The following is a 25,779-nucleotide window of genomic DNA, read 5'->3' on the forward strand; positions in this document are numbered from 1 at the left end:
TTTCAGCAGGAAAATAATCTTTTGATAGATTCCTAATTAATAAGCTCATGAAAAGTAACTGCCTATCTAGACATGTTTACAACCTCATTCTCTTATTCCTATTTTTGGCATTCTTTGCCTCCATTGAGGAAAAAAAAAGAAGTCCTGCTCTTAGTACAGTGTAATACAGCACTTCACAAAATGCTAAGAGGGCCCCCAAATCTAAGTTGACCAGTAAAAAAAAATCTAAATTAAAGGCCACGGGGTTAAACCACTTTTCTTCTCTCTCAAAATTCTTTATTTCTTCTTTCAAAACAAGAAATTATTAGAAACATTAGAAAACAATCCAATCATAAAGAGTTACCTGCAAGCTCACAACTTTTAAGTCATTATGTATTTGTGGTACACTGGAAATTATTCTCCATATTAATGCTACCAAATAATCCGTGCGACCACTCAAAGACTAAGATACTGTACACGTTGAGCTGCACATCCAGCAGGGAGACCAAGGTGAAAAAGCTTATTAGAAGTGTTGATAATGGAAGTGTTTTTCTCATGATTAATCTAAATTTTGACATTCAGAACTTAATTGATTTGAGATCATTTGGGATTTTTCCTAAAATGAGGTCACAGAAAAAGCTCATTAAAAGTAGCACTGTGGTGTTCCTAATGGGATTTCAATAAATCTTTATGTCAAAGGCTACATGTCTTATTCTAAGAACTGCAAACCAGCATACTGAGAGAGATGGTAAAAGTAGGCAAGTAATAATGATTTTAAAAAAGAATAGATTCAGAATCTCCTTATAAAATAAACCATTTTTTTCCCTAGCAGTATATAAAAATATAGACCCCAAAGAGACCTACCAGTTATGACATCTTTTTCCATGTGTATGTTGGAAGAGTAGGTGATATATCTGTGCTGTGATGGGTTTCTGTTTTTCTTTTCAATGAATTACACTTGTTTATGTATAATCCCTAAGCATGCTTTAATATATTGCTATATGTTTAAACTATTTTCACTTTCTAGTAGAGTAAAAGATCTCTGGCATGGTGACTAAGGTGAGACCAGAGATTACAGATGTTTGCATCATTCAGTGTTTTGGGAAAAGACTTTGAGTCCTTGAATTTTATGTTAACATATAACCTCTTGTTTATAGTTAAACTTCAACAATCTAAATTGGTAAGATTACTGTCATCATCTTTTTATATTACAAAGACAATAAAACAAGTATTTTCTATCAACCTGCTGTCTCCCATTTTGACCTCCTTCTAATTCTATGATGTACTTCAGCTCTTTGGAATTGATGGTTGCTCCTGCCTGATGATGGTCACAGCCCGCAGGTCCTGCCACTCTGCACCCCTGGGAGCCGCAGCTGTCCTTTCCAGTCTGGTTGAGCCACAGAACCAAGAGATTAGTTTGGAGAAAAGGACAAGTCTGTTGGCATACATTTTGCATCAGAGACAATTGAGGATAGACAAAAAGCATGCATCTGGAGATGAGGTCATGTTATCCTCATTACCTGTTCTCTAGATCACCTCATCGCTTTTAACCCAAACTAGAGGAAGGCTGGTTTTCCTTCCCCCAGCTCATTTTAGGTTTTTCTGGGGGGAAAGTGTGGGACTGAATGGCTGTGTCTTGTTGTTTTGGTTTTTTTCGAATGTAAGAATGAAGCAGAGTGAGTCTGAGGCTCAGAGGCACAAATTTCTAGGGCCCACCTCAATGAGCTGATAATGATTTTATTCATTACTTGCCTGACACTATGCAAAGAGTCTTGGGAACTGAATCTTAAGGTCCAATTAGTGTGTTTAATATTGGACAAGTTTTATTTAGGGTACTAAGCAATTCTGGGATAATACCTGGTTTTGGAAGGAAAATATCCGTTTATCTCCCATCCAGATCTTGTGAGGTTGACTCTAGTCAATGCAGAACACTTCAAGGAAGTGTTTAATAAATGACAGACACATTCCTAGAAAGGTGTACTCCAAAGTACATCCACTTTTGCAAGCTGAGGATTTCAAAAACCCACTAAATCATTTCAGAGGCAAAGAAATAAAACAGAAAAATAGAAAAAACCTGGCTATAAACACAAAATCACCAGTACAAGTCTGCAAGACAGGTAGTATGAAAATTCTTCATAAATTGCTATATTCCAAAATAGCACTAATTCTCTGTTAATTTCTCTTGGGAAAAACAATTCTAGTAACCCTTCCTGCAAGGCCTTCTGAAATAGAATACAGTACATTAACATTTGCTTATTATATGAACAGTGAACAGAAACAGCAAGCTGACAAAGAGGAAGAACACAGAGCATGGAAACTACGTGATCCACACCCATAACTGTGGAAGGACTCTTAAAATACACAGGCAGTAATTCAGTGTTACAGCTGTAGTTAAGACAGAAAAGGAAACAAGCATTTAAATGAAAGACAAGTAAAAGCTATCCTCACATTAAACCAGTTTCAAAAGTATGGGTGTCTGTTTTTTTAGAGTGGGTCTAAAATAGGGGAAGATTTAAGTAGCACCTATTTTGGTCAGAGTTTCTAAATAACCTGCCTTTTTTAGGTATTCACATAATAGGCTGAAACCACGCAAATACTGCCTAAACGCTATTTCGAAAAGACTTGACACTTTGTCAGTTTCATATAAATAAGCTAAGAATTTATTTTTATAGACTCTAATAGGTAGTCAACACAATTCTTTTTCCTCTACAAAAATGGGGCATATTTCTTCTACCTGCTCCTTCCCCCCAAGCCATTCCTACTAAAAAGCAAATGATTGCAGGTTTAAAAAATAAGACATGCCTGAGCCTTTTTACAGGTAGTAACAAACTCTGCATGAAACTGGTAGCAATCAGCACCAACATAAGAAAGTGAAAAGGAAATTAAAAAAAATTTATTTGTATAGAAAAGAATTCCACACAGGAAAGCAACATATTTTTGGTATTTTACTTCTGGTCTTTTAGTTTGTTTGCTTTTAAAAGAAGCTTTTCCAGGTCTATTATTCCAATGTGCAAACTCCTGTAATTTAGGTACTAAAAAGATGAAAGAGTTAAGTTTTTCATCGACAAATGTTCCATTAAGAAAAAAAAAAGGAAAAGAAAAAGTGAGAACTTAAAATACTCCATTAAAGAAACAAATCTATTTATTCCACCTACAGACGCAGCCTCCTAAGCAGGAATAAAAGAATATTTAAGTACAGAAGCCGAAAAGTCACGCCGTAAAATTCTGCAACGCCTCTCATCATTTCAATAGGTTGAAAATTACTACAATTCATGCTACCCCTTTTATGCAATGTGGAGGATGAATAGTCTACATTAACAAGAATGTCCAGGAGAGACAGAAAATGCACTGTATTCTCTACTTTCTCAGCAAGAATACAGGCAGAGTGCGATTCAGAGCACCTAAGCTAAGCAGGAGCTTTTTTGCTAACTTAGATTCTGTCAGAAATCATCTCTATGTAGGTGATATATATATATATAGGTCTATATAATACAGGCAATTGCTTCCCTCCAAAACCACAGAGGGTGTAAAATCTGCTGGTGTTAATATGCCGCAATCAGGCCTACTAACAAATAAAAAATTCCCCAGAAGACTTACAGAAATGCTGCAGTGGCTTAAGCCAAATAGCTGTCCAGTAGAAGCAGAGCTCAAAATAGAACATAGATGGAAAGAATCTCTGATGAGATTTTTTACAAGATAATATAAGAAACTGAGGAAATGTCAGAGCAGGGGAATCAAAACTCTCAGCAAGGCAAAGATCAATGGTGTCATCAACAGGATGTAAGTTCAAGTTAACACACCCACCTGAGAGCAGTTCTTAGCATATGGTCTTGAAAGGAGAGAAGTCAATAGCACTGTGGTGGCTCACTAATGGCACAAACTGGTTTAGTGAGCAGGAAATGGAGAAGTGATGGTAAAAGTGCACAGCAAGTCATCTTAGGGGAAAGTGTGGCAGGGCAGGAAAAACAGCACAGTTAACTCTGATGGAGAAAGATGCAAAGAGGTGGATTCAGGACAGGAGGAACTCGCGCAGAGACAGGCACGCATTTCCCCAGGCAAGAGTGAGCTGACTGACAGGCTGCTCAGAACAAAGAGAGATGCTTAGGAGGCTGTGACAGTGAAGGGAGAGAGAGGAGAGAAAAAGGACTTGGGAAGAGATCATCAGGAAAGCTTCACAGAAATATTATTTGGCTACAAGAACAATGTTTGCTAATTCTCAGTGGAAAAAGACCCCAAACTTTTTCAGGTCTGTCTCTCATTTTAAATTAGGCAGATGAGTTTTAAGACTGCACATAAAACTTTACTGTAGTTAACTATGCTTCTTGACAGCAGCAAGGCCTCTTCCACCAACACAGCTGTCTGAAGAGCCATGAAGAGCTCTATAGGTTTCAGTCTGGAAAAAGGTCCAATTGCATTTTCTGATGAACATATCACTCCCTGAAAGTATGAGTCTGACTGTCAGGAAACCAAGTGAGACACTAAAACATTAAAGCTTTATTTAGTCAGAGGTTTCAAAAATCACTCCATTCCTTGCTCAAGGGGACTAACCATTTACCATGAGGCAACAACTTCTTACATAGAAGCAAGTGCTCCTTCTCATGAAGTATTTAAGGTCTACTTGGCCTCTTTAATGCAATAAAGGCAATAATATCAAATAAAGGGAAAGCAATACCATGCAAGTGTGCAGTGCTTCAATCAGAAACTCCTGGTTGGGCATTAAACAATCCTCAGAGGTTTGGCTCCTGAAGCTGCAATATGGAGTTACATAAGTCCTCCAAGATTTCTGAACGTGCTGGAGCACAGTTACACAAAACACATGACAGGTTGAGCTTGGATGCTGTTTTGGACCACCCATCCCTGAACCCTGACCTTCTGGCTTGTCACAGAAATACTCCTTTATTTGTCAGCACAGCTTTCTCCAAGTGTTGCTTTGCAGATTGTCACTAGTGCCATTTTTCAGAATTGTGTGGTGCCAACAAAAAAGAAAAATATTAGTAACTAGAAGAATTGCTGTGCAGAGCCTCCACAAGACATTCTGCTGTGTGGACTTAAAGCCTGAAAAGGTACTGTGGCAGGTGTAACCTCTAATAGTGCAGAAGCCACATGGAAAAAGGAAAAATGGTAATACAAATTTAACCTTTCTGTGACACTCTGTTATCAACACCCTGAAATCTATAACAAAGCCACCTGTAGCAGTTACCTTTTATTGTCCTCTTTAATAGTACATTATTTTTTGTACTTTGAGCAGCTAGTTAGTACAGGGCCTTCTTGAAGAGCTGGATGTGCTCCTCCAAAATCTGCTACTCATCAGTTTTCTCCAAGTACAAAGAACACTGAGGGAAGGTGTGAAAAAGGTAGATACATAGAGGTCAGCACTATGGTACTCCAGTCTCAGTCTAGCTTTTAAAAACTAAAGACATTAACAGCTGAAGACCAGGACAAACCCGGCTTAAACGCAGCACTGTGGAAAATAACAGCACCAGCAGAAAGAAAAACTGTCTTTAGTTCCCATAACACTCAGTATACCCCAATTTTGTACCAAAGCAGACCAACCCTAGTTTTTCAAAACAGCATAAAATTAATCCCAGCAAGACATGGGGGATAGCATCCTTAGTATTCAATTTGGGAGAGCAACTAAGAGCAGCTGGTGCAGAGCAGCATGTCTCCAAGCTAATCCCTTAATTGTTATCAAGTCCCAGAGTGCTCCTACTATCATCTGCAAGCACAAAAATGAGACAATTCAGGAAACTAATGTTAGTCCTTTTTCTCTTTCCTCAGTCTTTCAAGCCTGAGAGCTAACAAATCTAATAAGAAAGAAAAGGAAAAAAAAGATAAAATCATTTTTCAGATAAGTAATTAGACTGGCAGGTCTTATTTTAGATAGAAATCACCCAGTTAAACATCCAAAAAATCTTCCATCTCCTAGGTATTTTTTATCGTGTTGCCTGTTTGAACAAACACAATATAATCTATTTTTGCACTATACAATTGCCATGGGTAGTAAAGGATGAGACTTGCACACTTGGGGCTAATTAAAGGTAATGTCAACACTTATGCACACATGCGCCATAATCAAGCATTTACCTTTCTTTGCAGGTGAAAAAACTAAAATAGTCAGCTAGTTTTTGTAGTCATTTTGCTCTATTTCCTCAAGTCTATCTGCTTTGTCACCCTTCAAAGTATTAAAACAGTGCTGCCACAAAATCATTTAGAGCAAATTATCTGCTTGAAATTATCTATCTCTATAGACAGGTGTAATTTTTAAAAGTTAAAGCAGGAACAGTTTTCTCCTGGCATTCTTTTAAGCAATATAAAATTTGTTCCAAAGAAGTAACTTCTGTATTTATGAGAAATCCTTTAATATATTTCTCAAAAAATGTCACTTAGAACATGAAGCTACATAGACAAAAAAACTTGAATCTCTTTAGGATAAATTCAGCAAATACTTTAAGAGGACAGTACAGAGCTACAGGCCTACTCACCTTACTGCACATACTCATCCACATCTGGCTCAATGCTGCATGGAGAAACTGAAGACCAAATAAAAGAAAGGTATGTTTTGTAAAGAAAATTAAGGTGGAAAAACACCATAGGATGAAACTACTGCCAGAAGCATGAGGTAGACAAGATACACCCTCTGCTATTATGTTGTCCCAAGGCTGGGGCAGAGTCAGGAGTTTTAAAGCACCTATGGATGTATATAGTGTATCAGGAATTATAAACTCCAGGATATTCAAAGTTTTCCTCAAACGGCCAATTGCAAGACTAGGCAAAAGTCTCAGATCTGACTCTTAAAATTAAGTAACCATCACTGCAAATCTCTACTCTTTTGTGTTTTAGCAGAGGGGACTTTGAAGATCTGAACCACAAAAGTTAAAGTGCAAGAACACTATCAGAAGGACTTCCACCTCAAGATTATTTGAAACCTCATTCATGTTTACAATTAGCTTGAATAGTGGATTTTCACCACTGGCAGCAAGGTGACTGTACCCAATTACAGTAGCTTGGACTGAAATACTGCAGAAATATTTAGACCAGGCTCAAGTCTAAATATGCTGGCACAGGAGACAAAAAATATAAGCTGGTTCTCTCCATATGGACAGTAATCTTCTCTTGAAAGAACAGCAACAATGTGAGACTTCCCTCTGAAAAGACAAAGGCATCTTCTGTCCATTGCTACACTACAGAGTACTCTCTACTGAATTATGCCTGCCCTACGTCTCTGCAGCCATACATCCACAAGCAATGCAGCAAAACCATCTCCCCTTATCCCTCTAGTAACTCCTTTCAATTTGTTCTTAAAAAATGCTCACAAAGTAGTTTTTCCCTATGGTTGTATGCAATTTCTTTTACAGAAGTTATTTAAAACACTGACTCCAGTCAGATAACTTCCTGTTCTGCAAGTAACTTCACCAAGGCCAGTACAACTTACTCAGCACAGGAAAGACACTGAGGCTCAACTTCAAGCAGTTTTCTATAGGTGGGATTGGGTGACAAACAGGAAGAAGTCAGTTTCCCAAGGCATGAGTTTTGTGCCTCTGAGCACAGGAAGAGCAGAAAGCCAACACACATTATCAGTCATGAGTATCTCAGGTGTCTTGTGCAAACCTGTCCCCTTTAGAAGTAAAACTGCTAGGAAGCACTGATCAATAAATATACGTAACTGAATTGCTTCACTTGTGTAAAGCTGAAGTAAGTCACCTGGAAGTGAATAAAAAAAGGTCAGGGATTCTGACTGGGGACATCCAAAAGAGAGATCAGCAAAACCTAACACACCTGTGATCCATGTTTCTGGGGGATTTGGATAGGTATAAACAAAAGTGACAGCAAAACATCTACACTAAAATGTAAACTACTTGAGAAATCCTTCTTAGCAACTGTTTCTTTGTTTCATGCTTGATACAGAAAACTAACTATTCTAGTGACACAACTAAAAGTTAAGAAAGCATTCAACTTTGCAGAGACCTCAGGCCCCTCTGACTAAATCTGTTGCCTTCAAATTGCAATCCCCAAGTCCCAAATGAAATCTGTTGGTGCTTTAGACCTCATCTTGCCTCTGGCAAGACGTTATCCCCATAACCCTTCAGCAGAATGAACTAATAACTCATATAATTTTTCACCTCTTTGATTCAAGACATTCTAACATGCCTACCTGTAGAGTCCCCAGCAAGTCAGTTCAAGCTAGACTGGTGTTAGTTGCATCAGTAAAACCCACAGAAAAAACAATCTGAGCCAGTCCTTCACTCCCATCCTACTACCAACAGCAGGCTCACATCTCTCAGTATACAGACAGCTGGGCTGAAGCCTAGACAAATACAAGTGCACTTACAAAAGTCTTGACAAAAACACCAGTGCTGATGCAAACAAGCACATCCTGTTTCAGCTCATTTCCAACAGTTACCTAGAAAACTCTTCGCTTAAACTACATTTAATTACATTAATTAATGTTTTTTTGGTTCCAAAATTTTGCAAAGTAGAAAGGAAACAACAGTTAAAGCTGTGCTTTTCTATTCCTCAAAGAAGCAAAAGGTGGCCACCTGAATCTATAATAGCTAAACCTTTCACATTTTGTTGATGAACCAGAGCATGACACCATTTATTAAAAAGGAATTACTTTTTTCATCTAAAACTATTAGATGCTCTTAGAGCTATTAGTTCTAGAGGCATTTCTGTTTTCTGTATATTGCTTACTACCTTTCCTCATGTCAGCTTGTCCTATTTCTCCTACTACAAAAATGTACAGATTGGTTTTTTTTCTTTCTATGATCCTATGATTTATCTCCAGTCTGTACAACTTCCACAGAAGTCAAGGTTTGATCCAACACCCACTGATGTCAGAGGAAGAGACTAGTCAGACCATAAAGAGAGGAAAATAGCCAGAATGTAAAAGGTCTGTTCTGACCAATTTAGTGTCTGGCTTTCACTGTTTTTAATGACACCAAGTGCCAAGAACAAAGACTTGCTCAGCTGGAGTCCTGGCAGGTATCATAAGTAGAGACGATGGGTCTGTGTAGTCTTCATTCTCTGTGTACTTATCATCATGAACTCCATTTGCACACTGCAATCTATTTATGCTCCTGCAACAGAAAAGAACTTGAATTTTTTTTAAAGGGAAAAAACACTCCCAAACCTCAAAAAAATTTACATATTTTCATCCTACCTTCTGTTACCTACAAAAGTTTCTGTTGACCATAGTTACCCGAATACATGCCCTGTACAGCCAAATTTGAGAGTTTCTGTGTATATGGAACTGATATGCATATGAAAATTTGCATATTTTCAAATATTTCTCACCTACAGATATGCAGACGAACACCTTTTTCTGAGCAGAAAACCATCTACAGATGCTTCACTTATCTCTCTGTGCCCATAGGGGGAAAAAAAAGTACATTCAAATAAGTTTTTCTTAAGTAAATCTGTCATTATTAGCTCAAACTGAAAGAGGAAAGTGGTCAATATGTCAAAAAGAAAAAAAAACCCACAATATTTTGATTGGCCTTTTCAATGTTTTTGGAGAGCTCCTGAATAACACACTATATAAGAGACAGCTACCAATTGTATTCTATTTCACTGAAATGAAAAGCCAATTTCAAGGGTAGCAACAATTCTGTCCAGCAAAATAATTTACCATCACGAGTTGTTTCTGTTTTTAGACCTTGTTTTCCTTGAGCAATAAGAAAGCAGTGGTTTTAATTTCTCAAGCATTAAGAAAATCCCCCATCTCAAAGCCCACACTCACCCTGCCTAGGAAAGAACACATACTTTTTTCCAGAGCATCATGATAATAATAATAGTAATGGTGTTTCATTATTGATTGCACTGTAACAATCAGCAACTGCATTACACCCCACACCTCTCTAGGTTCTGTCAACCCATGGCCACTCACCCCTTCTATCAGCTGTTCCTTGGACAAAACCAGCAACAACAAAGGAAAGCAAAGCCTGCACATTCTGAACCAGGTGGTGACTTGTAACAAAACCACCCCAAAACCTGAAGAACTATTTGTGAAGTTTCTGCTTATACTTCTTCTTGGGATATTCTAAAAGGACTGGAACTCTCAGCAGTCAACAGCCACATTTAGCCTTTTATGTCACCCTCCTGTGAGTCGTGTTGCATTTTCCCCCCATGATGCAAGTAGCCATAAATAGACACGGGAATCCAAAAATATGAAATTAGTTTTGTGGGATTTGTTTTTTTTACTTAAAAAGGGATGATGGTTGAAAGAAAGAAAGAAAGAATCACATCATACAGTGCAATACATTTAACTACATTTAGAATTTTCTAGGGAAAAGAAAGATCATTTCATCTGAAATGAAACCCAGAGTTTTAAAGCACACCAAAGTAAAACCACACAGAAATATAGAACTTTCCCAAAGTCAGAGTACAGGATGCATGTTTACTTTATGCAGAAACAATTACTGTATGCAACAGACATTACTGTCATGCCTGATTAATAGATACTGTAGAATATTGTAGTCCAGATCCCAGCTACAAAGTAATATGTTGAGCAAAATACATGAGAAGTTTCTTCTCCTACATGTCCAAAAACATAAAAAAGGGTCTACCTAAGCTACACCACAGCAGTTCCCTTATTGCACTGTCCTGGCCCATCTGTGTTGGTACAAACTATCTTTTGCAATCACATCTAGATAACCACTGCTAATGACTCAGAGAAACACATTTATAATCTGGGATTTATGCCATCTTTTTTTTCAGTCAAGACTGATTAAAGTGATTTGGCAATACTGCAAACATAATTCAGCATCTTTGGCACTGTTTACAAAACTGTGATCACAGCTTCACGTGTATTAAGACAGGTGGTCATCTGCAAAATTTCATGCTGAGGCATCCAAAGAACAGATATTCAGCCAGCCATTTGAACTATGAGTGAAAAAGATGGGTGGGAAAAGAAGGAGATAAGATCCAAGAGGGTATGATTAAGCAAATACCCTGTTCCTGAGAGGATAAAACTCCAGCATTAAAAATAGACACTGTGCAATGCCATCTCAAGTGCTGCATTTTATATCAACAACAAATTAAAAACTATGTCTTATATAAAAATAAAGAAGACAACTGATTTTGATACAAAACACCTTCTTACAATAATTATTTAAGTACATTATCAAATTGCAACAATATTTCTCCCCCACATGTCCTCTTTCCTTTTAACTCTGAAATCAGTTCTTCAGTGACAGGAGCAAATCCACTTTGCTTCAAGCATTCTTCTGGCACCAAGAAATGGAAGAAGGGTATCAAGTTAATTAAGAGCATGATATTAAAAGCTGTGCTATCAGCAAAGTGAAGGTGCAGACAGCAGCATATTTTCTGTGACTCTTTCTGAGAGAACTTGTCTCCACTTCCAGCTGAAAGTCAACATCTAGTGCTCTGAATATGGAAATTCAGTTAAAGCCTGGAGGTAAAACAGCAAGAGATTTCAGATTCAAGCAGATATAAGAGAAAAAGTCCAGCTCCAACAGGTAGACTGCTGCTGCTACATGGGCCTATGTAGGATTTTCACATAGCAAATCCTTTCCAGAGGAAAAACAGACCAGTCGGCCTCACAGAGCAAACAAATGACAGTTATCGTATTTCCAAAGCCTTCCAGTGTGTTGCATGTCCCTCTCATCACTCACCACCATGTCTTCCAGCAAAAATCATCTTCATGGAGACATCACAGAGCTCCCACTCCAGCTTAACGCCCCTCCTGTTCAGAGAGGAGACTGCTTCCCTACTACTCATCTGACAAGTTTACTCTTTCATTTCAAGGATTTCCACACTGATCTTTACTGCCAGAAACATCCCCCTTGAGCCTAAACTCTGCCTTTATTTCCACCTCTGCTAGCACCCAATGCTGGGTGTTGCAGAGGAATTCAATATCTGAAAAATGCAATGTCATGTACACTCAACAGTACCAAAGTATGACTTTCAAACGTTAATGTGACAGGAGGTCTCTGGGAAGGGACTTTTTTTAGCATTTGAACCACACAGACACAGAATAACAGGTCTGAGCAGCATATGGTAGAGTTTCTTTGTGTAAGAATCGCACAGAAAAGAGCAGGATGTGCCTGAAAGGTAGTGTGGAAAATGGCTTTAGCTGGGCTGCCAGAAAAAGAGAACTGTGCTGGTATTTTGGTAAATATAAGTGCATTCTATATGCACATAGAGGTACAGTTGCTTTTTGTCCCAGAAAACTTCACTAAATCTTATTAAAGAATATTCAGATGAATTCCTGAAAACATTTAAAACAACCCAACAATACTATGCAATGATAACAAGGAAACATGTAGCTTCAACTTCCTTTTCCACCTTCCTTTCAACCTACCCCCCACTACCTCACTCACGGCACCTGCTCTCAGCTGCGCGCAGCACATCATTTAGGAGAAAACCACATCTACACCCAGATTATTTTCAGCCACACACAGAACAACAGGAGAGCACAAATATATCCTGCACCATTTGTCATTCCACCCTCAGCAGCAAACAACCATCTCAGATAAATGCAAGATTATTACAAAGTATCTCCACTAAACAAAGCAAACTAAAAAAAAAAAAAAAAAAAAAAGGTTTTTTCTAAGTTAGTCACCTGCACTACGCATTTTAACCAAACCCTTCCTACACACACACACACACCCATTCACCAAAGGGTACAACAGCTGTTCAAAGGCAAACAGGGAGGCAGGTGATAGGATGGGAAAGGGAGGGAGCTGACTTTTATTTGGCAGCTTTGGAAAGCTTAGCCTTTGGGAAGGTCAGGAAGCAGCTCCTTGGAGACAGAGCTAGAATCACCTCTCATGCTGCCTAGCCTCCAGGAGGACAGAATTGTTTACTTCCTGTGGGATGTTACTTAACTTAGGTCCAGTAGGAAACAAAAACCCCCTTTATACCCCATGTAGTACTTAGAACTACCTGACAGGAAGGATTACAAGCCAACATTTTAGTAATGCATCAAACTTCCAGCTTCAACACAAACTTCCAGCCACAAGTGTTTCACCTTGACAAACAGCCTAACCAAGCACCCTGTCAGAAGTAAAAAGCTGTTCATTTAGACCAAGAGTAAAAAGTGGTATGTATCTTGCAGCTGACAGAAGCAGGAAAGATGATATCCAGAATCCAGACTTACTGACAATATAACAAACCATTTCCTTGGTGTCAACATCTTGTTGAAGATATAGTCAACTATCAACCATAGTTTTATTTTGAAGTCATCTTTCTTCCTCTCTGGAAATTAATTACATTTGCATACTTCTTTCTACCCACAGGGTAGGCATTAAAGAAGTTTTCATATTAGTAATCGTCACTAAAATCAAAGTAACTGAGAATATTTTTGGATAATCATGTAAACTGAAATTTTATTTTTATATGCATCAGCTACAATTAATGGTTTTCTTTGATTTAGGTATCTGTAGTAGTCAGCATGGGAACCTCATGCTTCACTTCTAAGTTTTCTTTCTTCCTCTTATGCTTTAGCATGCCGTTTTTGAAAGTAGCACAAAGTCTTATCGCTTAAAAATTCTACACAGCCTCTGTACTGGACCTTCTAATTAACTTGAATTATTTCAGTGTTTTTAAAATTTATTGTGCAGAGGGCTGCTTCTCCTTTCATTTTCTTTCTGAGAAATGCAAATCTCCCAACTTCTAAACTTTTGTGTACTTTCATTTTCTGACTGCTAATTCTGTTAATTCACTAGTACCAAAATTCCCTCGGAGCTCATAGTTCCCCTTCCTCTCTTTTTGTTTTTTAATCTTTTGAAGAGGGTTGTTTTGGTTATTTTTTGGCTTTTTCAAGTCTTCCTTCTTGCAGTTCTTTATGTTCTCCTGATCTTCAATCACAATTCTGTTGTGTGTTTTCCATTGTCTGCTTCCCAGCAATATCATCAAAATGACAGATAAATCATATTTTCCCTATATTCTCCATAAACTAATGTCAAACTTTCACAGGCAGACCGTGCCTCAACTTGTGCTCTGCAAGTACTCTTTCTGTTCAGTTATATATCTCTTGCCACCTTCACAGCTTCCCTGTTTAAACTAATCCAAATTCTAGTCTAATTCCAATGTGGAATCATAACTGCAGCAATGAGGAAAAAGGGGCCATTGAAAAAAATCCCCTTTTCCTTCTACTTATAGAAGTAACACTTTTTCCTTCTGCTTATAGAAGCAACACTTGTATTTTCTTTTTTTTTTATTCCCAAGCTCTTGCAACATTTTAGGTAAACTGAAGCTCTCCTCCTTCCACACATTACCCTCCCTGAAGGAAGGGCTCTCTAACTGGGATGCTAAAAAATAAACAAACTACAACAACAGAAAGGCAACAAATAGATGGATTCTTAGCACTTCTCGGTTCCTCTGATCCTCAGATCTCACAGTTAGTATTATACCAACTGTTCACAAGCTCTAATTTATAAATCTCAGCAGCAGCTCTCACATAGAAAGTATCAGGCCAAGGGGAGCACGGCACTGCCACAACATTGCTCCCTCCACACCATTTTCATGTGCTGAGAACCTTAGCCTCAGAAAAAGGCTGCATTTACTGCTCCACTTGGGATTAGGGTTACCCTTAGGGTTATGGTTGAGAAAACCACAAAGCCTAAAGCTTTGTTATTACAAAGTGTTATTACAAAAGGCATGCCAACGGGAGCTCTCCACTAAAAACAGCCAAATAGCATGCTGTGTGTCACCTGAAATTCTGCTATTCCTGAAACCCCTCTTGACTGACTGTATTTTCCTGTGTTTTCTTTTAATGGAATATATAATCTGGTCATAAAAGATTGCTTGCTTCCAGCTTGAAAGCTTCTTGGGAACACAGAACTGTAACCTGCCATTCATATATTAATATTCATATATTATGCCATTCATATACTCATATTCAAGACAGCATGACACAGTAATCACAAAGTGAGAACCTGATATAGAATTAACAAGACTTTTTTTCCATATCCATCTCTAGAATAAGTGAAGCTGTAAATCCTTAGCTCTTGCTGGATCTGTGTCTCTAGCACTGCTACCACAGCCACTAGTATTTCCAGCAGAAATATAGTTCTTACTGATACTTCTTGGAAAGGGTAATTTCACTAAAATATAGACTGGGTCAAACTAACAGGAACATGTATTCTTGGGTTATCTGTTCTTGCCAAAAGAAACATATTGTAGAAAAGATTCAATCAGAGCATATGTAGTTTTCTCAAGTCTTAAAAACTTCGTAAGATGAAGTCTGTCTATTATTTGAATTAAAAAACCCTAAGTAATGCTGACAACTTAGATGGCAGCAACCATACATTTTGGGTTACTGCTCAACAAATGTTTCCTCACGGCTGTTTGAGAAAAGGTACGTTGCTTGGGAAGATAAAGGGTTTTGCTAGACATCAAAGCAAAGATGCACTTCAACATTTCCACTATTCTTAGAAGTGGGGAAGAGAAGGAAAATCTCTGTTTACTGTGAAAGCAGTTCCTTGTTAGCACAAGATTTCCTCTATTTTTCTAACGGCCAAGTGATTTAAATGCCATCACTAGTTCCACACTATTTTAAAAACCTCTTCTATGCCACTGCATGTCAAACATTACACTGCCATGCTACTGAACAACAGATACAAGGGCTCCCATGAAGTGAACAAACAGTTTATAAAGCACTTTCTAATTGTTCAGCACAAGAGCAGCAATCAGAAGGTGGGACCAGTAGCATTTGTGCCTGTAACTACGCCTGCTCAATACCACTTCTTAAAAAACTATTCTTTTTACTTGCTTACATTTTTCCAAAGTGTGTGCCCAGAAGTTTTTCATGCTGAGTGTTTGTCTCAGACTGGTTTTTAAAGACCAATCATCAGTTTCAGCTCAAACAGTTCAGCTGCTATCAAGAGTAAGGACTAAAGAAAAAATGTTTTGCATAATATGAAAAAACCCCAAAAAACCAACCCACAAAAACAATCAATTGTCAATCTTTCTATTCTAATCCTTTAAAAAGTCACAGTAAACACAGATCCAGTAGACTTTAACTCACAACTAAAATCTCCAAAGATGCTAAAAGAATGAGTACTCTTAATATCCACAGGTAACATAGCTGCACATGTACTGCCTCATAGGCACCCCAAGGGGTTCAGAAGACAGTTCCTTATAATAATCATTCAGCAGTTTGGCTAAATATTGAACTTGTGAACAGAACCTGTATTTCTACAGCAAGCCTTCAGAGATAAGAAAGAAATACAGGTAAAAATGGCGAAATCAAAGGATCAGGAGAACTACTGAAGAGCAATGCTGGCAAGTTGTCAGAAGATGGGGACTGATGTTTGGAGGCAGAAATAAGGTCAGAAACAACTTGGTTGAGAGGAATCATTGCAGTAAAGAGCTGGGAAATGGCCAAAAACAGGCACACCAAAGAGATGAGACAAGTAGCATAAGGAGGAAAACCAAGTGGAAAAGTCTAAACTAGTGCAAGGAGGCTGGGAACCATGTCTGGGAATGGGAGAGATACTGGACACAGATTTCAAGGGAGAATCAGCCAACTTCTGCAGAAAGAATAAAGCACCAGCTAGCTTGGGTATCCAACTCAAGATATCCATGATTCAATGTTGGAAGTATACAGTTTTTTACGTAATATATGCAGTAATAGATGGGAAGGCTTAGATATTCTATGAAACTGAAACCAAATCTTTTATCAGGTACATATCTAAGAAATATTGTACTGACCAATGGCAAAAGTAAAATTTTTAAAGACTTGCCTTGCACCACAAAGAAACTCTGAGGAGTAGTGGAGTTGTGTTCACACACCTCTGGAAGGATGTGTCTCTTAATGAAAAAAAACCAATTTTGGCCTCCTCTTCCTTTAATCCCCTGCTTTGGTGGCTGTACAACTTCCAATTTCTGCAACAAATAAAGCTGTTACACTCACTGATGGTCTTTACTGAACAGTTCATCCCCAGATTAGACCCCTCCTATGCACTAAATACAACAAGAGAAAAGTGGATCATCTAACTAAAGATTTAGCATAATTGGAATCCACAATGTCAAACCATGGTTACATAGATTGCTCTTTTAGGACAGCTATTTTGACAGCAGTGTGGGTCATTTGCAGTTTAAAATGCTGTATTCATGCCTCTGAACTGCCACATTTATATGGAGCAGCATTGCCTTCCATCCGGCAGGGAACCAGATCCAAACACTTCTCCCAGTCTCAGAAATAATGATGGATGATCCCCCCACACTTTAGGAGTAGAAATTATGATCACTGGAAAACCTTGAGGACCATGTTCATAGAAATATGCAACTGGACAACAAAGCAGGTTCGTGAGTCCACAGGGAGTTAAGTGCCACAGGCCAAAAGTTTCCAGTTTCTAACTGTGACACCAACTTTTTAACATATATATATATAAGGCTTTTCTGCTGATATTACCAACTACTGGTATCATATTAATTGTTGCTGTAACTGTCTGTGTGATACTATACAATTTTGAACTTTAAAAAGTGACCCATAAAACCTGAACGGGATTAGATAGCCTTGAGATAATCCTCTTGCGCAGATAACATCCATTCTCAAAAACAGAAGTGCTGAGAAATGCTCTACAGACTTCTGGACCTCATCTGGAAGACTTACCCCAGATTCTACATTTTATGGGTAGCATCTTCCACAAGACAACATCTGAGAATCATTTTTAAAAGAAATGATGCAATGTTCAGTAAGTTTTAATATTTACAGAACTGTAAACAGAATTAACAGTGCACTAGCACTTAGCACTTCGTGGTAAAAAATGTAACAGAAAAATGGCACCAAGAGCTCAGCAATTAGCTCTGGTGACTGAAGTTATTACCACACTGCTGTTCAAGTTTACAGCCTCCCAAGCAAAGTCAGTGGACCAGACCAAGTGAACACTCTTCAGAAATGTCAAGCCAACAGTTTAAATTAAGCTGCTGATCTTTGCACTAAAGTTGCTGAAGCATAGGGACATATTTCGTTCCACCTGCCCTGCTGTGGGAGGCAGTAGTTTCCAGCCAAATGAATGTAAAAAGTAGCTACATGATTGAAAGAATTGATAGTGGCAAGAAAAAATGTAGGGGGGTAAGGGGAAAAACTAAAAAAATTAACATCTTTAGAGATTTTTAGAGATCAATACCTACTGTATTCAGTGAAACACAAACTGTGTCTCCCCCCAAGCTGATTTTTGAAAGAGCACTGTAAAAAATTAGAGGCTTAGTAAACTATGAAAAATTATTCTCTTAACACATTCTCTTAATTATTCTCTTTCTCTGGTCATCACAGAGAAAATGTAGAGAAAGAGCTGGAAAAAGAACGGAAGAGACTCCAAGCAGGTGAAGTATTTTTAAAACACCTGACACAAAGCCATTTCATTCTGAAGTCTTATGATAACTCTTAAAGACTGGACAATTGTTTAAAAATTCTTAAGTCTGAATCCAAGCTTCAGACTGTCAAGGGTTAAGACTTGAAGCAAACACAAACTGTAATTATATAAAGGTCCAATGTCTAACCTTAGCAGTAAACCCAGCACTGCATTTCAACACAATATATATTTAACAACAGAGAATGAGTGGAAGAACAAATTCTCAGCAAATCTCTGTGTTTCCACTCCCAGCTGTAATTTCCACCTTACAGACTTGCTCTACTCATGGCAAGGAGAAACACCAGGTATCAAATTCTTTCTAATCACATTTCATTTTGCTAGAAGGAAGTTAGAGAAAACTCAGTGCTACAACAGGGTAGAGCCAGGTAAAACAGTTTTTCAAGCACGGAGTTAATCTGGGTTTCTTAGCCTTGTATAAAAGGAGGGAACTGAGCATGTGCAGAAGCATTCACAAGAACTGGTTATAGTTTCAGGATTCTGCACAGTTTGCAACATTGCAGTAAGGGTACGTTAACTATGAACTGCCCCAAGGAATGGCAGTGTGCTGTTTCTGAAGATTTGCAACATCTGTACATATATGTTTCCTATAAATAGTCATACAGTGGGAAGAATAATTAGTCTTCTGAAAGTTTAGATGCATGGTAACACATATTATTTTGTTATGGAACACTAAAATACCCATGCTTGTGAGTGCTGATGACTCCAACAGTTCTAAACCATCTTACCTAGCAATGGAACCTTGTACCAGGCCTCTGTCTCTGTCTCACTCAGAGTGGGACAGCCCCATTTGCTTCCCATATGCTCAGATTCAGGATGTATCTGACAGGGAAGTCCAGCTATAGAGCCCAGACCCTGCTTTTGCATCCCATCCTCCAAGCACACCCCAGTTAGAGCTACAGGTTTGGAATACCTCGAGATTTTTTCAGAAATTACAGCTCCAAAGCGCTCCACTGGCAAATGCTACAAAACCTTGATGAGAAGCATACTGAATGAATTTTTCCATCACTATCTGTCCTCCTTCCTATACCGTCTTATCCTCTACACTCATTTCCCTTCGCATCCTTCCTCTGTATCCACACTCCTTTTCTCCTGTGCTATTCCCTTTCACCTCACTTGGTTACCTCCTTCACAAGATCTGCTCTGTCTGCAACAAACTGGTAGAACACAGCTTTTTTTAGAGAGAAGCAACTCACACACAACAGGCTTCTCTGTCAGCACACCACAGCACCAGATGCACAAACGAGATGAAGGAATTAATGAGATATACAAGAACATCAAAGGGCACAAGTGGGCCAGGTTTAAAGTGATAGCTCAAGAATGTCAATGTCTTTGAAAATACCCTGCTGGTTTCATACAATGTCTTAGCAGTATCTCACTGCTGGACATAGTGAGTACTTTTAATGAATACTGACACACATTTACAAACCTCTGTTGCAGAGAAATCTTTGGTCACATACTACAAGCTGGACAGAAAGTCTTCTTCACCTAAAGTCAAGATCTCAACTTGCCTGGAAATTCAGGGAATAACTTCGTTACTCTCTTATATATCATCAAGATGGTTTTAGCTAAGTTAGGATGTACCTTGGTTTCAATTTCCCAGCTCACGGTTTATTGCATATTTGGTAAAATTATCATAAATTCAAGAATTTCACACTCAATGGAAGCCCAGAAACAGCCTTCCTGCTGAGTGAATATATTTTACTGAAAGCTTCAAATGCTGTTTTCAGGAAGTGATAACATATTTCTGTAGTACTGGCACCTGCCTTTCCTCTGCAAGAGACAGAAGTAGCGGGATCAATGGGCTGACAGAAGCACAATGTCCGCCTGTGTTGGTTCATGCAATGTCATTAAATCCACTTTATGGTATAGGGAAAATGGAGTAGTAACTGCCAGGAAAGCCTGGAGTGTTTGCCTGTACACCTCCCTTACCCTGGGGGACACAAACCACAAAGACTATGACCCTACCACTCCCCTGTGCAGTCAAGACACACGCCCTCCTCTCAGTCACATCCTGAATTTACAATGTTCCTGATGTTTTCTGCACTTCATTTGATTTCCTCTTCATTCTCAACCTGTTTTGTCTTGATTGTTGCTTGATTTTTGCCTCACATGCCGCCAGCCTGTGGCAACGCTTCCCACAGTAAGCAAAGCACTACAGAGAACAGAACTCAGGAAGCAAAGGAAGCAGGGCAGTGGTAGCAGGAGGTACCTGTGAAGCAGAAAAGAGAAATGCCTCCTTCTATTTGAGAGCCAGAAGAATCAACTTCATCTGTAGGAAAGAGCTTATTGTATTAGATAAAGCAGCAGTAGGTGAGATTTAAACACATTTGAAGCTATGCCTATCTGTCTGACAGATGTGCACCAAGCAGATACACCTAACGCTTTCTTCTTCCAAAATCAACAACATTTTCCAACAAAGTTTCTGCAAAGGATGTCTGTTTGAGATTTAGGTAGATAATCTAACAATGGAGAGGAAATTCATTTTGTCAGACAAGAAACAGGAAGGGAAGTAGCAAGCAGAAGCAAAGAACCTGTAAGACAGGGCTCTGAGCTGTGCTGCCTGTGTTATTTGATCTCTCATCTCTCTTCAAAGAAAACAAGGAGGTTCCAAACTTCATCTCCAAGCAAGGCAATTGCACTTCATATCCAGTCAAGAAATGGGGAAGTTTTTCCAACAGAGACATCTACAAAGGGGGTCCAAGGGGTATTGTTATATTCTAATGGCGCATCTTACGCACTAGCAATTGGGCAATTAAAATTCGCTGCTGCAGAGCACAGCCCATAAGCCTGAATTAAATCATAACAAGGAAACAAGAATCGAAAGGGGATCCTTGGCCTTCTCATTTTCCTTCCTAATTCTAATAAAATAATACAGAGACTGAGGAACCAGAACATATAGGAAACAAAGCAGTCATTTCACTCCACAGGGAGAACTTCCATTTAATACAGCATCCATACAATCAGGCTTGAACAGGTCTAAGAGATGTTTAATGACATATAACCCTCAATATATCTGAGATCTTAAGACTGAAAATTCTGCTACCTGAGAAGGGGTGCAGCCTTCAGTCTCAGCTGACAGCAAGTGAAACAGATGTAAAGTAAGCAAGTTTCTGCAGAGGTGTCAACACTGTCTTCAGTAAGGGAGCGCAACACCCTCTGAAGATCACACAGCTCTTTTGCCACACTTTGGCAGGGTTCTTTGTTTCTCCATGGCTCCCTGCAAGCTACCACCCACTACAGATTAAGTTAAAATTAGCTCATTAAAAAGAAATTAAATCAGAGGCAAAGCTGTCATGTATCTAGCAAAATACATACAGCTTAGATACAGATACTTGAAAACAGCCCTGAAATAATGATTTGCTATCAACTTAGTACTGCAGCAGGGAACAGTGAGTAAAAGAGGTCGCATCCACCTCTAAGTTTGAAAGTGCCAGAACTTCTAAATTTAAGAACACTGAATGTCAAGTTCCTGCCAAAAATACATATCCCCCCCACCGCCATTTGCTCCCACCTAACATTTGCATAGTGTCAGAGAGACTTGTGAAAAAGTTGGCAAGATACTGCATTCTCCGAGTTCCTAGAAGCAAGGCAGTCCACTGAACTAAGATCTTCAGAAGTAGGAAGAAAAACTTAATAAGCTTTTAATTTAATTAAGCATCAGCAAACAGTTGTTCTGCAGTGGGAAACTGCAAACTAATCTTGTTTTATGCACAACAGGGTCTTTTAGAGTTTGAGGACTGAGATAAAATGAGTCTCTGCCTCTGTTGTTTAAGAAGTAACCCAGCAAGACTCTCCCAGTTGGTCTCTACTGCCAGCCTAGACAAGCTCAACACCAGAGGCTTCTGCAGAAGGATGATATCGGCCTGCAGATAGAGAGCTTCTGTCAACACCGTGCTGGACCACCCAGGCAAAAGCCCCTCTAGTGTCTCTGTATTCAAAGCTGGGTGCTGATCAGCATATACTGACTTCTCTCATGGCATGGGGGGAATGTATGCCATTGGAATAAAGCTTCAAACTCATTCTTAACGCTGCTCTGCCAAACCCACATAAGACGGATGATGGTGCATCAGTACTGCAAAGGCATTTCTACCATATTTCACAATCATATTCCAGCTCAATAAACGGGCAAAAATCTGAAAAATGCACCAAACTAAACACATAATCTTGCTTCCTTTTAAGGTTTCTCAACATGGGAAAGGAATCGTGAACCCCGGCCTGTAATAAATTCGGGGAGGTTAAACACCATCCCTGCGCTCGGTGCCTCGCTCCCGCGCTGCCCCCGGAGGCGGCTGTTTACTCGCTGTACCCTGCACACTCGCTGTTCACACGCCCCGCCGCAGCCCGGCACGGCTCGGGACGAGCCCCAGCGAGGCCGAGCGCTCACGGGCAGAGCCGGCAGCGCTGCCGGTGACAGCTCCGGCGAGCGAGCCGGGCGGGCAGGGCCTCCCCAAGATGGGGGCTCGGCCGTGCGCGGAGCCGCCTCCCGCCGCAGCCGCACGACCCCGCCGCGCTCGGCGCCCGTCCCCGCACCTTCTCCCGCTGCCCCCCGCTCCACCGCCGCCCGGCGCCCATCGCTCACCTCCGCAGCCGCGGCTCTCCGGGCACCGCCCCGCGGCAGCACCGGCCCCGCGCCCCCAGCGGCTCCGGCGCCCGCCCGCTCTGACGGCGCCGGCAGCGGCGGCCCCGCCCCGGCCCTGGCCCGGCCCCCTGCGGCCTCGGCCGCGCCGGCATCGCCCGCCCGCCCGCCCGGCTGCGACGGGAGCGCTTCAGGCTGCCCCCGCCGGCCGCCCCGGCTCCGGAGGATCCAAAAATACACAAACTAGCATTCTCTTGTATCTGCATCTGCGGCATTGGGGGAAGAAGAAATGCTTCCTAATGTCCAAATTAAATTTCTCCTAGCTCAGCTCATCACTAAGTCCTTTTGTCCTGTCACTGGTTGCCTGGGAGTAGAGGCAGACCCCCCACCCAGCTACAGCGTCCTTTCCAGGTGCTTGTAGAGAGCACTAAGGTCCCCCGAGTACCCTCTTCTCCAGGCTAAAGATCCCCAGTTCCCTCAGATCCTCCTCCAGCTCCATTGCCCTTCTCTGGATATGCTCCAGCATCTCATTGTTTTTCTTGAACTGAGGGACCCAAAACTGGACACAGCACTCAAAGTGCAGCCTCACCTGCGTGGAGTACAAGGGGAGAATTACCTCCCCGGTCCTGCTGCTCACACTGATACACTTTAGCATGTTTTCTCCATCCATCCATCCATCCATCCATCCATCCATCCATCCATCCATCCATCCATCCATCCATCCATCCATCCATCCATCCATCCTCTCCACACTTGAAGTTGCTCAATAGCTGTCTCACTCACATGCATATGTTGAAATTGCTGTGTAACAGGAGGCTGGGCTCAATTTCTTAACCAATTTCCGTGCCCCAGTTCTGTAAATGAGGGATTTATCATGCTCAAGCAATGTTAAGAGTCATTTGAAAGAATGCAGGAAGTAGTCACAGTTCAGCTCTGGTCCATTCTATTATTTTTACATGGTACAAAAAAGCCATGGAGAACACAGGTTACTATACCAAGTTACCTGGTGGGAACTCCCAGGAGCGAGACGAAGGGCTCCTGCAGAGAGGAAAGATGCTGAAGTGGGGAATCAGTGAGACAGACAGACACATTGGATGCCTCCAGCCAACTGTGCATGACCTGCAGAGGATTGCTGCCAAGAACCAGCTGAGTCAGTCCCAACACCACTCTAGTGCAAGAATTTTAATTTGCCTGTTGCAGTTCCCTCATGCTGGAAAGCTGCCAGCTGAAGTCCCCAGTACAATCTGAATTGGAATAGAGAAAGAAGCCAGGAGAGCCAGCTTGAATTTTTCATTTTTCTTTCTGTATATCCTTGGTGAAATTCCATTAAGGACTCACTGCTTCAAAATCACAGACCTTATAGAGCAGAGGTGTTTTCAATGCATAGTCAAACATGCATAATTTTTCACATTTACCTTTGCCCATAGTTTAGCACAGAGCTAATAAACTCTGCCACATTTTTTTAACAGAGAGACAGAAAATAAGAGTTCCTCTTCATACACAAACTTAAAGCCATCGTCACATAAAAATACTAAATATACTTGGTGAGAACAGGCAGGAAAGCAACATTGTCACTAGCACCTTTCAAATTAAATACAGATCTTGACAGAAAAAAAAAATCATAGTTTATTTGCAGCTGATGACATTATTAATCATCATCAACCAAAATACAACCTTTGTAAACAGCAGACTTGGACAGCTCCCACCAAGGACTCCGGAAGATGTTTACTATTGATATTAATTTAGTATTAGGAAATCAAAACAGCACTAAAACCCAAGGAACCAGAAGGGCCTTTGGTTGCACCAGTGTTGAAGGACAATGTGGAGAATCACCATGCTACTTGTAGGCAGAGCAGTCTAAATCACCCAGGGCAAAACACAAGAAAACCCAGCAGAGTAGGAATGTTTAGGTTAGAGAGGCTTTCCATTTACCTATTTTTTTTTGTAAGATTATATTTTCTTAAACTATAAGCAATGAAACCTCACAGAGGGGAGTTGTATTTCAGCAGAGTACTTAGAGAGCTGCTCTGGGACCATTACCATGTTTAAGATTATTTCACATTTTCTTCAATGGTGTGTATAAACTCACTGCCAACTGTATTTGCGGACAATCCAACAGTTGACACTGTGATGAACAAAAGAACTGGGCCATCACATAAAAGTTCCGGAATGGATGATAAAGCATACTGTTCAAAACTTTTATTATTTTTTAATAGCCAAATCTCAGGTTATATGTCCAGGAAAACAACACAAAGCTATACCCAGGGAAAACAAGCTATACACTGGGAAAATATCAGAGTGAAAAAGTACTGACTCTGAAAAAGGCATCAGGGTCATAAGGGACAGCGAACTGAGTACAAGATCCCACCTTAACACAATGTGTTGTGACAAAAGGTGACGCTCACCTTGGAAGCACAATCAGTAGTGCAAAAAAAAAGTACTACAAAAAGGGATTTTACCTGTATGTAGATCAATGGAAAAATCAGTAACAGAGGTTCTTCTCCTTCCTAAAAGGAGATTAAAAATCCCCCACCTATGATGGGTCTAAGGAAGGCAGGTACAATACAAAATTTTAGGAAGTCAATCCATGCATTTCATTGCATCTTCTTCTTTTTATTTTATTTGATTTATTTTAACTTTCAAATGCATTCCAGCAGGGAAATGTAAGATACTACTAACATCCTTGCAGAGTCATCCCCTCTTCTTCTCCCAGAAGTGAAAACTGAAGTCAAATTCTAGTCAGAAGACAGACACGCTCTTTCTGCAGAGGGATTACTGGCTATTGAAATACTCTATCAAGAGAAAACATAATCAGATTTTATGCCATTTTCAAGAGCTGACGTCTTTCTCTGGCAAAAAAAGTTTCACAGAATGTCAGAC

General features: G+C 40.0%; 1 protein-coding gene across 2 annotated transcripts in view; it reads right to left on the minus strand.

Moving 5' to 3' along the window:
• The window catches only part of INPP4A (inositol polyphosphate-4-phosphatase type I A), a 118,459-nt gene extending 95,485 nt beyond the window's left edge, over positions 1-22,974 (minus strand). For both annotated transcript variants that reach the window (XM_033052964.2, XM_033052959.2), the window contains exon 1: positions 22,903-22,974. The gene's annotated coding sequence lies outside the window, so the exon portion shown is untranslated. The remainder of the gene's footprint in view (positions 1-22,902) is intronic.
• Positions 22,975-25,779: the final 2,805 nt, after the last annotated feature.

The sequence above is a fragment of the Catharus ustulatus genome, chromosome 2 (assembly GCF_009819885.2).
Source record: "Catharus ustulatus isolate bCatUst1 chromosome 2, bCatUst1.pri.v2, whole genome shotgun sequence".
Lineage (NCBI taxonomy): Eukaryota > Metazoa > Chordata > Aves > Passeriformes > Turdidae > Catharus > Catharus ustulatus.